The sequence below is a fragment of the Paramormyrops kingsleyae genome, chromosome 19 (genome assembly GCF_048594095.1).
Source record: "Paramormyrops kingsleyae isolate MSU_618 chromosome 19, PKINGS_0.4, whole genome shotgun sequence".
NCBI classification, from domain to species: domain Eukaryota; kingdom Metazoa; phylum Chordata; class Actinopteri; order Osteoglossiformes; family Mormyridae; genus Paramormyrops; species Paramormyrops kingsleyae.
Window position 1 is genome coordinate 26,459,485 of NC_132815.1, and position 17,997 is coordinate 26,477,481.

Below are 17,997 nucleotides of genomic sequence, written 5' to 3' on the forward strand. Positions count from 1 at the left end.
AAGGTTGTAAAGTTTATTAACAAAGTAATAATGAAACAATAGCAAAAAAAAAGTCTCCCAGGAAAACCATCTACACTAAAGAAAACCAAACACAGGTTTAAAATCACAGCCTCACAGCAAGCTGCCCCCCCTTTCTCTCTCCTGGCCTTCACCTTTCCCACCTCACCTAACTGGAACCTACCACCTGTTCAGGTGAGCATGGGGTGAGCTGTGCAAAGATAAAACACAAAATTAACTCATACCAAACCAAACAACCATGGCAGCTATGTTTGACCTCCCACCATGCCTCTACATTTGGCTACATAATTACTAACTGGTAATCTTTGATATTCTTCCCCCCACCTAGTATAACTCAAGTAAGCAGCACCCAACCTCCCACTGCTAAGAGGACCTAATAATCACCCCAAACCTGTCTTCACTCTCCCTAATGAGCAGCTGACTTCCCTGCCTTCACAGCAGCAGCACAACCAACCACCACATACACAGCAAACTCCCCTAGATAAAGAAAATACAGAACAATTATATTTAATAAACAAACCATATAAATAAGGGAATTGAATCCAGTGAAAAGGAAAAAAAAGTAACCTTTTCACATTTCCCCTGCCCCTGGGAGCTCGCCCTCAGGATGGCGAGACAAAAAATCAGCCACCACATTGGATTTCCCCGGCCGGTACTGAACTTGAAACCGGTAGGGTTGCATCTCCATCACCCATCTGGCAATGCGATTGTTAGAGTCTTTCATTTGATGCAGCCACTGCAGGCCCCGGTGATCCGTCTGAAGAATGAAGTCTCTTCCAAGAAGATAATATTTAAAAGTCTCCAAGGCCCATTTGATGGCCAAGCATTCCAGCTCGATAGCTGAATACCGGGTCTCACGTGGCCATAACTTGCGGCTGACATAAGCCACTGGCTTCCGATCCTCATTCTCACCTTGAAGCAGAACTGCCCCCAAGCCCACTGCTGAGGCATCCGTCTGAACAACAAAAGTCTGATTAAAATCTGGGCTCTGCAACACTGGGTCCTTACATAGCGCCTCCTCCAACGCCAGAAAGGCCTGTTCATGCTTCTCCTCCCATGGCAACTGAACCGGGCTGGACTTGCGAGTCAGATCTGTCAAAGGGACTGCCTGTGTGGCAAAATGTGGAATAAACCTTCTGTACCAACCGGCTAAACCAAGAAAAGACTTGAGTTCAAACTTTGTGCGCGGACGCGGGCAGTTCCTCACAGCCTCATCCTTATCCTTCTGGGGCCGTATTAGTCCATGACCTAATAAATAGCCTAGATACTTGACCTCCCGTTTTGCTATAGCGCACTTGCTATTTAACTCCATCCAGTTTACAGTTTCTAGTTTCAGTCTCATACCATTAAAGTTAGCCTTCCTAACATTGTATACTTTTGTTTTGGACTTTGCTCTTCGGATGCTAAAATTAACCTCGAATTTAACCATGCTATGATCACTACCGTCCAATGGTTCTAAAACCTCTAATTTTCCAATCCTATCCTGGTTATTAGAGAAAAAAAGATCAAGAAGGGCTTCTTCCCTGGTAGGGGTATTAACAAACTGCACAAGTTCACATGAAATAGTTTGGGCAAAACCAGCAGGTGCTAAGGCACCCTGCCCCCTTCTTCTGCACATAGCAGTTGGCATGATGTTTTCAGTATATGCAGCAATCCGCTTGCATTGCACTCTGTGTTTCTCTTGGGATTACCTGCAGACCCCCATGACCTTGTACTGCATAAGTAGTTAGAAAGACAGATATGTTGGATGGATGGATGGATATTCTTGAATATTATGCAACAGGTACCTGGTCTCTGGAGGAAATTATTAAAAATAATTTACCTACATTTTTTGGCTGTTTTTAGTAACTCTTAATCTGATCTATGACATTTATTTGTTCTCTGAAAAGCACAACTTCATTAATTTCTCTGTGTAATTCTGTTAATTGGGCATAATTTTCAGGTGCTGGTGGGGATATTTAATTATTGAATAAAACTGTATAATTAACATTCCGGTTTGATGTATTTACCATTTTAATTGGCTTATTAGTGCTTAAACTAACACAGCAGGGAAAAGGCTAATAAAACCTGTTTCAGCTGCCAGGGACATTAACCCTAATATTGAACAGTTCTCACCCACTAATTTCCTTTAAAAAACATTGATTAAAATTAATTATCATTCTACAACAGGAATGCCTGAACAAAATATACAGGGTTACAGTAATTACATCAATTTAATGTGACAAGATGACAAAAAACAGGGGAGGCTTTTTGTGTGATTAAATGAAACTCCGAATGATATCTGAATGGAACAGAAAATGAAATGCTCCATCGAGTCTGAAGGACACAGAGCCCGACAGCTGATGACATGCACCTGTTGATCCTGTAAAAAGAAATTACAAAATTTAAAAAATAATTATCCTCATTGGTATGCAGTGTTTCATCCATATATTTTTTTTTGTCCAGCATGTTTTATGTGGCACTACTGCCAGGGCCGGTCCATCCTATAAGCAACATAGGCGATCGCCTAGGGCACCATTTCATCAGAGGGTGCAAAAAAATGAGTGAAAAACATACCTCAGCTTGTTTCTGTGACATTACAATTATTTATACTGGCTAGTTAACAGCCAGATACCCTGTGTTACTGAAATGTTTTTACTATAAATAAATTGAAAAAAATTGATGTTTACTAGGGGTGGCATGGTGGTGCAGTAGTTAGCACTGTTGCCTTACACCTCTGAGACCTGGGTTCAAGTTTCCACTGGGGTTTTATGTGTGTGGAGTTTGCATGTTCGCCCCCTGTTGTTCTGGGGTTTCATACAGTTCAAAAGCAGGCTGTGGTTAATTGGAGTTGCCAAATAGTGTGTGAGTGTGCTCTGTTCTGGGTTATTTTCTGCCTGCAGTCTCCAGGATTGGCTCTGGACCCTCCCCCACATCCCTGAAAGGGATAAGCATTGAAATGGATGTTGTCTGCTATTCGGGGGTGGGGGGTGCCAGAATACCCATGCCTGACCCTGACTATTGAATTGGATGGATGTTATTCAGGATCATGAACATTCCTGCAGTTTCCTTTCCTAGGTGCTGAGTGGCAGGTGAAGACAAATAGGTGGTCATACTATTACATTTGTGCCACCATCTTGTTTATTTTCAGGATGATGAGAATGGTCCTTGTGCTTTGATATAGAAGTATGGGATCCAGGGTCTGTATTTTAATGAGGCTTGCCAGCTATATCACTCTGAATGCAAGACCCAGTGCTGGAGTGCTACTTCCAGGGTTCTGCATGTCGGAGTGCAGCTTCCGGGTCCAGGGTTCTGCATGTCGGAATGCTGCTTCCGGGTCCAGGGTTCTGCATGTTGGAGTGCTGCTTCCGGGTCCAGGGTTCTGTATGTTGGTTTCCCAACTCTGAATTTATGTTTCCTATCTGCAGTTCCCATCCCCTGGTTCCCATGTCCTGGCCCCACCAATCCTGAGCATTTCTCCTTTAAAATACATTCTAGAGTTGCCAGTCCAACCAGCAGCCCCAAGTCCAATCGAGTACCTGTTTCCTGCTCAGCGGACTTAGGGACATTGAGGTAGATGGGCTGGCACCATGGGTGACATCGTCCAGTTTGGGATGTTAGCCATTCCATTTCTGTTCTGCTGGATGTACTGACCCCTCAGTCCAGCCTAACATATATCTGTGAGCAGAGAAAGGAATAAACATTTTTGTTAACCTTATTCATGTATAAAACGGAATTATACCCTAAGACAAGGCATCTAGTTAAAATTCATGTGACTAAACAAGTTCCCTTTATTTCAAAGAAAAAAATAGCTAATATGCTACAGCAGAAGCCCTTGTGGCAGCTTTTTCAGCTGTATACATTGGTCTGCTGGGATTTTGAATCAGATTACATTTCCCGCACACTGAATGTATACTCTGATTGCACGCAGCTGCATCTCCTGTGTGCAGGTGATTCCCATCCCACCCACCCCCCCGATTCATCGCTGAAAGGAAACCATTGGATCTATGAAACAGATGCCATTCATTGAAGGGGGGATGTTTGCTGGGGTCAAAGGAACTCGAGGAAGAGTGTGGAGGCGTGGGGAGACAGAGTGGGCCATGAGACGTGGCAAATTTCACGCAGTGCTGACCCCGCTGCTCTGTTCCACTCAGTGCTGCTCCCTTTGTTATGCAGGTGTGTGGATACCTAAATTAGCAGGCCGCACAAAGGAGAGCTAATCTCTGAGGTCTGTCTATCAAATCTATAGCAATTAAAGAGTTTTAATATAAACACGGCATATTGGCAATAAACTGTGGTGGATTGCAACTTGCTAAAGGAAAAAAGCTGTAATGTAAATAAATGTAGTGGATATCCTTCATGATGTGATCGGAACATTGGATAGAAATAGCTAAAAGGGGCACTAGAACATACCAGTTAGTTCCCAGTGATTTTTGACTGTCATTTAACCTCAGTTGGGCATTTAAGAAGCTGCTTGAAAATGATAACAATGTGTTATGTAAGGTCATACCTTACTTAGCATTTAAATCCCCTTCATTGCACTCATACGGATGTGGACGGCTGTGGCAAGAGCTTTGAGAGTAGCCTGACCCCAAGAGTGCAACGTTCTGGCACTTTCACAATAGGGTCGGGAGCACAACTCTGGCACAAAACTGTGTGCCTCAAAAGGTAGGCGAACATAGCACGAGTCTACCAGCCTGAGGGCCCTTTGTGCCCCATCACCAGATATCCACTAATTAATAATTTAAGGATTCAAATAAAAGGTTAAAAGGTAGAACAAGGTCACTAGACAAGCTCACCTTACACAAATACAATCAATGTAAATTTGCGAGCTTCCTTATGGAGGAAGTGTAAAAGTGCTGAGAAATATTGTCAGAATTTGGCTGACTTGATTCCGCACGCTACCTTTTGTTCCAAACTCAAGCGTCGTACAAACCCTCAAAGGGAACATTTGTTTAGTGAATTTATTTTGGTGCTCTGTCGGCATACTGTTGTTCTAAAAACTGGGACGGTTATCATTGTATTATCCATTTCAAGCAATCGGTAACATTTGCTAATTATGCCAGTCGTTGAAAGGGCTGCTGTGTTTTTTCATGGTTTGTTTTTGAAAGCATAGTTTGGTTACAGTGTCACCCGGGACCCTCTGTTCTCTGTAATACAAAAATAATAATAACAGGAAAAAATAAACTCATGAAAGGCTATTTCACACATCCAAAATACTGGAAAGTTCAGAATGAAAAAAAAACAGACAAGGGCTTTTAATGTATGGTTTTCTTTTTAGCTGTTGTACTCAGGATGACTTGATTAATGATACCAAAAATCTAATAGCATCTTGTCAACACTTTGTAGTTCCACAAACTGTTATCCAGTGGTGAGCTAAGCAAACCAAAGAGGCAGGTTCAAAATAAGTTTAATCTTTTGTATCTTAAAATATGTGCATATATTCTCAAAGTAATACATTCTGTTTTGGGGTTGCTAAGGGAGGAAGACAAAGACTTTAGGATAATAGGGTCTATGGAGATTTTACTTTAGCATCTTCTAGCCCTGTCAACATTTACATCTCATCTTGATAAGTCAGTCTGTGGACTTTAAAATGTTAGCCTAATTGGTAGTATGTACCTATTTCACATGGCACTCTGTGTGTTCAGCTGCCTGAATATGCTGCCTGATGTTTCAAAATTTAAAGTTCTTTGGAATATATTTTATAAGTTAACTTAAAAATCCCAGTCTTTTCATGACTACTCATTTGTCACAGTCTTTTCCAAAAAATCACTATGAAAAACATGACAATCCCAGTATATCTAAGGAAAGAAAATATGCAATGTTGGCTATACTGTAAATTTTAGCCCTCTAGGCTTGCATTGACAGATCACAAGTGAGTAAAGCAGTAAAGATCTGAGAGCTCCAGAGGAACTACAGTGTGAAAAAAGTGGACTGAGTCACAGAACACAACACCATGTTCAAGCATAAGATGTTCATAAGTGCACCTAGCACCAGGATACCCTAAGCTGTAGATCAATAATTGATTCTTTAGTCATATCATCAGGTCTGTGACTGTATGTCTTAGACACATGGGTGAAGGGAGGAACTAAGATGTCAACTGATCACCACCTGATGGTGGGGAAAATGCCAGACAGACATGGAAGACCCAAATATATAGTGAGGGTGTGCTGGGAGATTTTTAACTCAAACCTTACATTCCAAGGAAGGCTGGAGACCAAGTGGACAGCGGACAGACAGCTGACAGGTACCAGCAGGCCAAGTGGAGTGCAGCATTGGCAGATGCAGAGAATAAACACTTGAGTTTTTGCTCTGCATCTGCCAATGCTGCAAAATGACTTTTGGTTGGCCTTGAAGAGATTCTGGCAAACTGTCAGGTGATGCAGGGGGACAAGTTTGTGCTGCTTACAGCAGGGATGGAGTACTGTTAACCTCAGCTGGGGAACACTTCAGCAGTGCTGTCTGTTATGCTGTTATGTACTGTGCTGATCAGCGATGCTACCAGTTATACCGTTATGTGTATATAGTGTGCTTATAGTGTGAAAAACAGCAATGTGCTGTCTGTTGCTCTTGTGGACTTTGTGATCAGCACTTGGAAATCACTTAATGTTATAATAATAATGAAACGTTGAAACCCTGCCAGTAATTTTGAAATTTGTGTTTGTAGTGATAACAATAAATAACAGTTATTATACCATGCTTTTCATCCCTTAAAAACATATATTATCCTTATTCTCAAATGCACAATGGTTTCAGGGAGGAAAGGGATGTTTTTGGATTGTGCTTCTTGCAAAAATGTTTTTTTTTTGTCAATGTGGCTCCTGAGTAGGGCAAGGTTGAGTACCACTGGTCTATGCATATTTCAAACTAATTAAATGCTAATATATACAGTATGTGACTATTGCTGAGAAGCTGATTAAAACCTGTATTCCCTGAACACACCCGTTGCCTGCTCCACCCACATGATCACTACTCCTCCCACACTCCCCCATCTCTGCAATTTCTAGAAGTACTAGATAGATTAACTGGGGATGTGAAAGTGAAATGTGTTTTCACCCAGTTGCTCTGAGTCCTAGTCCCTAGTAACTCTCAAACTACAACTAGTCATTTATTGCACATTCTGCTTATGTGCCAATTTGCAGAATCTTTCCCACTAATTACCTGCATTTCTTCAAGTATGTCTTCTTGTAAATGTCTTAAAATATAATTTATACTATTCATATTTTTATATGCTTAAATATTTAAATTCCATTTCTTTCTCATTTGCACCATGACCAACATTTGGTTTATCAACCAGTTGATAAATCATAACTCCCAATTCCCTATAAGGACTTCTAAGTCCTGATTGTTCACAAAACCCCAGCAAACCAAGTTCAAATGTATAACAAACACAATTCTCCTGCTCTATTGGTTCACCTTGGTAGCAAGGTAAAATCCACCCATTTTGCTCAATTTACCAGAATCTGTCTTGACTTCTAGACTCTATTTGAGATATGTATATAGATATTGATTATATGAAATTGAATCACTGTTAATGTTTGGGTGTTCCATTGATTAATGATTAACACATTGACGTATTGTCATTGAATCACTGCAAATACATGGTAAACATATGATTAGTATGATTAATGTAACAATTACTTATACATTTGCACTACCGCGTAACATATTGTATATTGTCTACTGCGACTATTTTATAACTATTACTCTTTTTTTTTTTGCAACCAATTTTTTATTGGGTTTTAGTAGTATAACTATAACTCTTTGTGCACCAGTTGGGGCAGCTTCGAGTCTCTTCCTGCAGGTGGTTTCAATCAAAACAATCTCTTCTTGACTGAGTCCTAAGACAGGGGTGGCCAATCTTATCCGCAAAGGGCCAGTGTGTATGCAGGTTTTTGGGGTAACCTTTAGGTCAGCTATTCAAACCCTGGTGTGAGGACTCTTCAGCCAATCATCAGACCTAATTATGGAGTTGCAGCGAAAACCTGCATACACACCAGCCCTTTACGGATAAGATTGGCCACCCCTGTCCTAAGACATAACAGACCCAATATGCCTCCCCTCCTGGGCCTACCAATGTCCAATTTTCCTTCCACACTACTTACAGAAAAGGGGAGTTTATTACAACCAGACTCAGAAGAACAGTAAACAAAAGGGGCCACAAGGGGTCTAAACAACAGCAGATAATACAGTAGACATTATCAAAACAGTAGACAATATAAGACAATAGACGCTAAACTAAACAAGGAAATATGGCAGGGACACATGGACTAGAAACAGGCTGCTTAGCAGGGAAACATTCTACAGAAGCACTAGCAGGTAAAACACGCAATAGCTAACAAAGGAACAGGGAATGTGCAGACACATATATATACAAGTAATGAGAGCCGAACAAGGGACAGGTTAGGGTCATTAACAATCACTCAAGCACTCAGACACTAGGAGATACAAGGAACACAGGCACAGACGAGTTAAACAATGACACTACAGGCAATGACTAAACTGGTAGTTAAATACAAGGATCATGATTAGCATGTGACTGACAAAAACAGTTTTGGGGCACAAATACTCAAAATGTCCACAGATTTGGAATGGATGATTACTCAGCCATGTTGTGGTCCAGGTAATAGACTGTGAATGTGGAATAAACTTAGGGGAATAGAAGGGACAGAACAGGATGGCCAGCAACACTTGCTGGCCAAACAGGGAACTTAGGCAGACGATAGACAGAACAGGACAAGACAGGGGCCCATTCTGACAATAAAGAAAATATTTTTACAAGCCTACCTTCGTGCTCCCTTTTCATAAAAACAGCACGAGTAAATTCTCCTGCAATAAATTCAGCAGCACTCCCCACAATACATCTTGCGAACTAGCTACCAGACTTCCACAGACAAAATTTGCCAAACACGGAGGCTAGTATTCAGAAATCATCATGCACTGCACAATTTTAGAATCAGTGGCCTGTATAAGATTGGGAAGTTTGCAAAAAGATCCACGGAATAAGTTTAGATGGCAGATGGCTCATGAGATGGTGGATGCAGGCTTCATTTCCGCCCTCAGCTCCCTTCTGTTGTTGCAATTCCAGTTTTCCAATTGTGAGGTGATTTTGGCCTGACCCAATTTCATAATTCAGTTTTGATTAAATGTGCATTTACTATGTTTCGCCTTTGAATGACAGTAGTACCTTGTTGAGATATTTAAGAAACACTCAAAGTTTTGGGCATCAGTGATGTCGGCGTGACATCTCGGCTGATTCCTCCTACACCTTAAGCTGCTTTATGCAGTAAGGCCAGCTTGCATTTACCCCCTTATACTGAGCTCAGATTGATGAAAAACAAACCCCTCAAATTATTTTCTTCAAACTGGCTGTTCCGTGGCCTAGGCAGATGAGCTGAAACAGACTGGAGATACCGTTCTGCCCTTCTAGTGATGGACTAAACCTGTGCCTTTTCTGGATATTAGCCTCATCTATACCTGCCTGTGGCTCGTCGCCTTTGGGGGTCTCCTCACTCTTTCATTGCAGATGTATAGAGAGCTAAACAATTCAGGCCATTGATGCTATGGGGCCCTGTAATGGATTTCTAATTACGGGCATCGGGACCCTTCAGTCCATCCCCTTTTAACTGCCACCTCACAGAAATGCTTCGGTAATGATTTGTGAGGATAGGTGCATGTTTAAAATAAATGCATTTTGTGACCTAGGCACTAAGCTACCATTTTAGAAAAAGTGGGAAATGGCATACATTTGCAGGTGACTATTATCTGTGTCTAAATGAAAAGCCTCAGCCCCACGGAGGGTTTGGTCTCACGTTGTGCACCTGTGTTTAGCAAAGTCACTGGCAAAATAAGACAAATATAAAACTATTCAAGCAAACCATGCATCCATTAAGGGGCGCTTTATTTAGATGCTACATGGAAAAATTGGAATCATTCATCTCCGTCAGGCTTTTTCTTACTCGCACTCTTGGAGACGCAGCTGCAGCCGGGACTGCATTATCACGTGCGACACACACAGACAACGTTCATCAGACCCAGTGAGTGGCAGTAATCAGCATCTTGGGAAATTTGCAGCGCAGGTTGTATTTTAGCCAAATTCTCCAATGAGCGTTGGCCATTAGACCCCATCTTTCTCGGAGAGCTGACGTGCTGTGTGTCTTGGTGCAGACCACTTTAAGCTAAAAAGGAGCTGTTAATGCTCTAGGTGAAAAGCCCGACCTTGTGTGGAGGGCTGTGGCTAAACCTTCTACTCCAGTGTTTTACCAGCACTGGTCGCATGAGTGCTGGAGAAGCCTCCCAAGATACCATCAAAAAATATTGAAAAATGCAACCTAGCGTAGCAAGGCACCAGAATTCCCCCTGCAGCCCTTTTCATCAGAAATGAAGGTGATGGCTGTCTTAGGGGCTGTGCTGAGGGCTGGGGGTGAGCAAAGAGTGCATTTGCCTGTGCTCATTCAGCCCCGTTGAATGGGGCTTAGTGCAGACGGATGGAGCATTAAGCTGCTGGTATAAACAGAAAATTTACCAAGAAAACCTTGTTAAAGAAGGGCGTTTGTTTTTTGTTAACCTTTGACCCTTCAGGCAATTATACACCATCATATTATTTTCTTTCTTTTTTGCGGATGGTGGAGTTCATTGTCCTTGGATCCTATTATGGTGAATTCAATGAAGGCCATCCAGCATTAAAATCACAAGCTATACATCTGAGGGCATATATGGCTAGACTAAAGGTCTCCTACGGACACATGGCTAAGATGAGGGGATTCATATCGAAGCAAGGCATAAGACTTTTTCCATTTCCAATTTATGAGTTAGGTAAAGCAGCAACTCAGTGATTAGTGGCTTCAGTACTGCATACTTATAGCAGGATTCAATGCAGCATCACGGGTACCCTTTTCCAAGGGCACCTAAAAATCACTACATTATAGCAGTAGTAGTAGTAATGACAGTCATATTATTATTAGTTACTATTGATTATTATTATTTTCTATCATCATTACCTCCAATAACAGAGTGTAGAGTTGGCACAAAGTTCAATGTTTTGCACAATGTATGAGCTCTAATAACCATTTTTGCGTATCAAAAATCCAAGTGAAACCACATCCTCTACGCATTCTGTCCAGTCAGGCGTGGAATCCATTTCACAGCCATTGGCATGGTCGTTCTCTACAACCATGGCCACCTCTAGATGGTTTCAATTGATGATCACCCACTGCAGTCAATCTACGAACCAAATTAAACTCACTCCAGTTCAGTGGCCTCCAACCTTTTTTTACAGGGAGAGCTACTTTCACGAAGAAAGTACTTTGGTTAGCTAACCAAATCGCAGTGGATTTGTGGAATGAGGGGGAGGTTCCCACCTCGGTATATTTTGCCGACCACAGTCCCCCTTGGCACATTTCACAGATTGGTGTATTTTACTAATCGGGGAAATTGCTGTGATTAATCGATCAACCTGCTGGCAATCACTGCTCTAGTTAATACTTCTTTTCTCAGTTCTGAACTTTGGTTTTTCTTGTTTGGTGTCAGTTCTCTGGTTCAGTTCAGGCAGCTTTCTTGCTTTGGCTTAGAATCTTGTTTCTGTTTGTTTAGTTCCATGACTTTGCCCTTGGTGATACTTATTGTGACTTCGGGCTTGAGCTGCCTCAACTACATAGCCTGCAGTCAGTGGCCCAAGTTGTATTAGTACTGAGTACTTGGAGGCTCATCAGGACATTTAAATGCATATCCATCACAAAACCATACTATGGGTCTGTGCAATTCTCCCCACAGCCCAGCATTCTCTGCTATTCTGGGATCTGCACTGATGTGTGCCACTGAGAATGGAAGGAGAGAATGCAGTCTCCTAACAAGGGAAGGTTTAGCAATGCTGCTAGCTTTGCAGGGCCCTGTTTAAGGAGATATCCAGTCTTCAGTGACCTTAGGCAAAGGCTATTCCATTCCTCTCAGTAGTCCGGCCACAGTCAAAAACCTACTGGAAGATTAGCCAACACCCAGCTCACAGAACTGCCAGTCTAGACAAACCCCTACACTTTCATGTGTCACATGCCAACAGCATGATACTGAACTCTTTCACACATTTTACTATCATAAGAGATAAATCAATGATAAAACCGTACTGTACCAAACTTTTTCTGTTTGTCTGCATGATGTCATTGACCCTCACCCAGCTCAAAACCTCACTAAAAAGAAATGTCTGCAAAAGTTTCAAATGATACCCCTTCACTTTTTCACATTCTTTGTCTCTCATACGTGACAGAAAAAAAAACACTACTGGCTGGGTACCCACCAATCAGAAATAATTGCCCATTGCGGAGCATATAATGTTCCATAGAACTAGGGTTAGTAGCTTTCATGCTATTATTACCATTTTATTTGATTAGCTAGCTGTTTAGTTGGTTTAGTTTTGATCTCCTGCACTGCAGGGTGTATATATATATATATATATATATTGAAAGCACAGTGTGGCATTGGATCACAAGCGATAATGGATTATTTTACATTTCTAAAGCTCTGGCCAGTGCAGGATCTGAGGGCGACTCGGCGCCGAGCCCTTTCAAGTCTGTTGTCCACATTGTTCGGCAGTGACACCAAGGACTAATGATACTGCCTTAACCACACTAGGTGCCCTAACAATTAAGACCAAAGGACTGCAGCTGTAAAAGATGGTTCTGGAAACCTCAGACTGGCTGAAAACTAACCCGTTTGCGGCGGATAATTGGAGCCACCGCGGGTGTTTGAGCCAAGGGGGCTGATCACTGATCAGCTCTGCAGTGAGCTGTATTTCAAAGGGACAATTTACAGTATGGCAAAAATGTAAATACAAAGGCATGCTGTAGACATACACACATGCCAACGCAGTATTTAGTCACAAAAGCTCCCTTTAAGACACACTTTTTCTCCGATCTGCAAAGGTGGCTCACTGAAAGCTTTGGCCGTAATTTACAGAAAAGATGTCAGGTGTGGCAATGGTTAGAACTCGCAATTAATGTTGTTTAATTGAGATTCTGCTGTATATGGTTACCGGTTATCTTTTAGATTGTTATGTGTTTTCATCATATATATTTTTTTCTCCTTGTAGAATTCCCATAGTAAATGATAAAATTATTCTGTAATGAAGCCAAACTGTCTTTCTTACGACTACATACTGATTCACAAAAAGCGGTTTTTGAAAGAAATATTCATTTTCATGGCATGCTTTTTTTAAATGCCATTATGGCCTAATCCTTCACCAGACCAGACCTGACCAGCTGGTTTATCTCCAGTTTGAGCCTGGCTGTACAGGTAAACAGGATTCACTTTGGTTCACTTTGAGTTTTGTAAAACACATAAAAGCTGCAGTATGCAAATCACACAGGAAAGAGAATAAGATTCATTTAAACACTCCAATACTGCCCGTGCCTTGCAGGGGAATTCATATAACATCACAACAATAGAAGATCTGAAGATCTCACACATTGAAATTTACAAGCAACAAGTTTGCAGTGGCTGTTTGAAAGGAAATTTACAAAATAGCATTAAATTATTGGTCAGTACATCACTGCAGCTCCATTTACCAACATGATATTTTCTGCACAGTAATTTAAGTAATCCTAAAAATCACAATTTTATAAACAAGTTGTTTGGTTTAAGACTGCTCTTTGTTACATGGAATTGTAAAGACTAATAACTGCTTTGGGGATGACGCTCAGTTCATTGGGAAATTCCAACAAAAGCACCAATAGAGGACCTTGTGTTGTCAGATAGATGCTCTAGGGATCAGGCACCTCAGTCCAGGGTAAATATTTGACGTTGATATTATCGGCGCTGCAACAAAACCCACGCAGCCTCTTAAACTCTCATACAAGGAGACAATAGCTGTATCTGGAGCTTGGAGCAGCCTGGTAGGAAGATTGTATGGCTCCCCAAAGGCTCTCATTCATGGGAGAACAACAGACCCTCATTTCTGAATACCCTAAAATCACATAATGTAGCTGGCTGTAGAAGCAGGTATGTAGGTAGAAACCTGACCTAATTTGTGTCTTCATGAGAATATGTGTAAACCTTTTATATCCAAATTTTGCCTAGATAATTTTCCAAACCTTAATTGTGCATGATCACTATATATGTTCTAGAAAAAAAATGAAATCCAGTATATGTATCTTTGTCCATACAGTAATAGCTTGATGACAACCACTTTGTTTTTGGCAGCTTGGCTGATAATTTTCCTGCGTTAATACCCTGATGAGGGACATTGTCCACTTATGGTTTACATGCAGGGGCACTAGGGGTCGGTGGAGTTAGGACAAATCCAAATTTGGAACATAATTGGATTGGTCTGGGTTGGGGCCCCTGGTATGCTTTCATTGGGGCCAAAATCTCTATAGGCCTGCTGTTTACATGCACTGTAATGTCCTCTAGTCTGTCAGCTGTCATTCCTCTGCCTTGCTTATATTCCAGAAGCACAGGACTTCCAGAAATCCTTTTTCTATGTTCTTATCCTTCTGTGAAATCTAAAGCTGACTGCTAGTTTTAATATTTCCTTTCTCTAGTCACCTTCAAGTGACGATTAAGGCAAAGAGCAGCCAAGAGTTTATTTCGGGCCTGAAAGGAGACTTTGGTGCAAATGCATTTACAGCCTTTTGTGCAGCATCTCATTATAATTTGGCCAATTCATTAAGTAATTGGCCTGCCGTTGTTTACATGAGCATTAAGGCAGCCTTTGGGAGATGCTGCGCAAATGTTTCATGTTATGAATGCAGAGTAAGAAGCAGGGGGACTTTACTATTGGCCAAACAGTGCATACTGCTGAAAAGCAAGAGCTGGGCATTGGGTGCTCCTTTGCATAGCAATGACTACTGTTTTAATAAGCTTTACAGAATAAATACGTAAAGCTTCTATATAAGACCATAAAGACACACTCTTAAGACATTTATATTATATGTGCGCCCGTTTAAATGGTACTGAGATCTGAAAAAGGGCGATAATTATGTTCTTTCGCATTCGTTTACATATGCTTGTTTTAATATTGATCACACAAACGGTGAACGATCTATACCAGCTATGCGCTCATTATGAATCTCTTTGCTAGTGTCGACAGTTCTGAAGCAAAAATATTTGATGAGAATGGAAAGCGACGTGCCAAAGACTGAGCCTACATTCAACGTAAATGCCGTTTGCTTTTCTTTCGGGGTGCATTCCTCAGAATCCGCCCAAGACTCATATGGTCCTCCCATTTTTTTTTTTAGCGGTTCAGCTCCTTTTAATGTCATGGTTTCTGTAATCTGTTGTGATTGTGCAGATCTCTGGCTTACTCACAGCTTCTTAAGTGTAAGAGACGGCGCCTTTATATAGGCCTGCTCATCTCTATTAATATAATTAATATACTTAGATGAGAGGGGCATTTACTATACTAACCGCAGTGACAAGAATTGACCAGAAGAGGGAAGTCATCCATTATATCGTCACATTTATTTATGTATTTATTTGTTTGTTCGTTCATTCATTCATTCCTTCGTTCGTTCGATTATTTTTCTTGGAACAGATAAGTATTCCATAAGTATTAAAACTCGCATCCATATGTTAATTGCGCTTTTTAAAAAAGTCTAAGTGCTTCGAAGGCAAATGACTTTATAAAGGTAATATTAATTATTAGGAAGGAATTGTGTGCATGCGTGACATTAGGGGTATTAATTAAATTAGCAAAGTAAAACAGACAAGTATATCAGTGAAATATTAAGTCTAATTATACAAAGAAAAGCAAGTAAAGTTGTCTAACCCCAAAACTAAACCTCAAAAATACGTGTTTTTCTTTAAAGAATACAATACTCAGCTTCGGAACAAGTTAAAAGACGCACTTTTTAAATTACAAAAGTGCAGAGGACTTTCCGACAACTGTTACTGTGGGCCATCAGGGGGCAGTGTAGCTTAGACAAACTGTGAAAAGGCCTGCGGCATGATTCTGCCCTCTGTATATTTCAGAGTCAGCTAGTCCAGCCGTTATAGTTTGGTTCGCAGCTGATGCAGGAGTAGGAGTTGATGGGAATGGATGGGGTGACTCCTTTTCACACCTTTGACAAGCGTAGTAATGAAGTGCTTGTCGCTGCTACTGTTTTGTGTGGGTACACAGGGCTTCAAAAAATGTGTTAATTTTGCATTGAGTGCATAGTGAGTGTCATGCCTTTCTAGTTTCGGTTGCTTTATATGCACCAGATTATTGTCCAGTAGCAGTGCGTTTTTTCAGTGCAATCCATTATACACGTTAACACGTACAGAAACGCATCAGGTTGTCGCTGTTACCTCACACCACTTATCTATGTATTTTGGTGGTTATCTCTGTTACCTCACACCCCTGATCTCCATGGTTTTGTGGTTATCTCTGTTACATCACACCCCTGATATCCGTGTTTTAGTGGTTATCTCTTTTACCTCACACCCCTGATCTCCTTGTTTTAGTGGTTATCACTGTTACCTCACACCCCTGATCTCTGTGTTTTTGTGGTTATCTCTGTTACCTCACACCCCTGATCTCCGTGTTTTAGTGGTTATCACTGTTACCTCATGCCCCTGACCGCTATGTTTTAGGGATTTTCACTGTTACCTCATGCCCTGATCTCTGTGTTTTCACATTTTTCCCTTGATACTGAGGTTACCACCCTCAAAAGCAGGCTCTGACTGGCCATTGGGTAGTTAGGGAACATTCCTGCTGGGCCGGTCTTGTGAAAGCCCATCTTTATTCCCCAAACCCAGTATTATATAGACTATATACCAAGTATGCCCAACCCATCAATAATTTGACAGCGCGTTTACAATTCTCCCCTGCTCTCTGTATCCAGTCCTGTTTAGGGATGCTACTAATCAAAGTTTTGTTGTTTTGTTATTTTTTCCCCTCAAAAGTGTGTGTGTGTGTGTGTGTGTGTGTGTGGTGGGGGGGGGGGGGGGCAGATCAGGGTCCCTATATAACTGGGGGAGACGTGGCCCCCCATCCCCTCACCATCTGCACCCCTAATGCTCACCAGTAATGAAGTATCCGAAGTCAGTCACATTTTGAATCAGAGTGTATTGTAATATCAAGGGAATTTCTTAAATGCTGTACCCCTACTGATTTGAATTATAAATCCCAACCTTTTAAATATGGCGAGGAATAATCTGCCACAATTTCTGGTACAATTATGACAGTAAATTTTGTCATCTGCATACTGTTTTAGTTGTAGCAATAACTTAAAATATGAAAATGTTACCAAGATGAAATTTCTATGAATGACTAGAAGGCTGAAACAATTAGTTTAGGAAAAATAATATTTCATAAAAACAATAATTTTGTGTTGGAGCATATAATGTCATGCCCTGCATCCCTTCCATCTTGTTCTCTCCGTTGTGTGGGTCTAATGTTTAATCTCTCCTCTTGTTACAGCCCTTGTGCTTCTCGTCTGCTCCTTCATCAGTGATGTATATAGTGCCTCCCTGTCTTGAGCTCCCCAGTCCAGTCATTGATGTTGTTGCCTGCATGTGCTCCCCAGTCTGCCCTGTGTCCTGTGCGCTCACCTAATCCTACCCTATTTTGACCCCTCATGGTCCATTTTACTTTTACCCTGCAATTTCATTTAATGAAGCCCCCCTTTTTGTTTTCCCCATGCCTGCCTTTGCCTCTGTCCTTGCCTATAACATGACATAATATATGACAGAGCCCCATTTTTCTATGCTAAAAAAATTGCCTATATTTTCTGTTATAAGGTTTTAAAATTAAAACTATCACCCATATAGCTGTCATGCCCCTCTCGTGAAAATGTGATAGCTGAGGCCAAACCTGTCTGGAAACACCTGTTCTGCTTCCTATTTAACTCCAATCTGCCCAGTATTCCTTGTGAGGTATTGTTGATTGTTTGCATGACTTACCAAGCATGTTGCCCTTTGTCTACTCTCCAGTCCTGATCCGCTCTGTCTACACACCATGCTCCATTCCATCTTGATTCCCCATCCCTTGGACTTCTTCTGTGTGTCTGTCATGCCCTGCTTCCACTT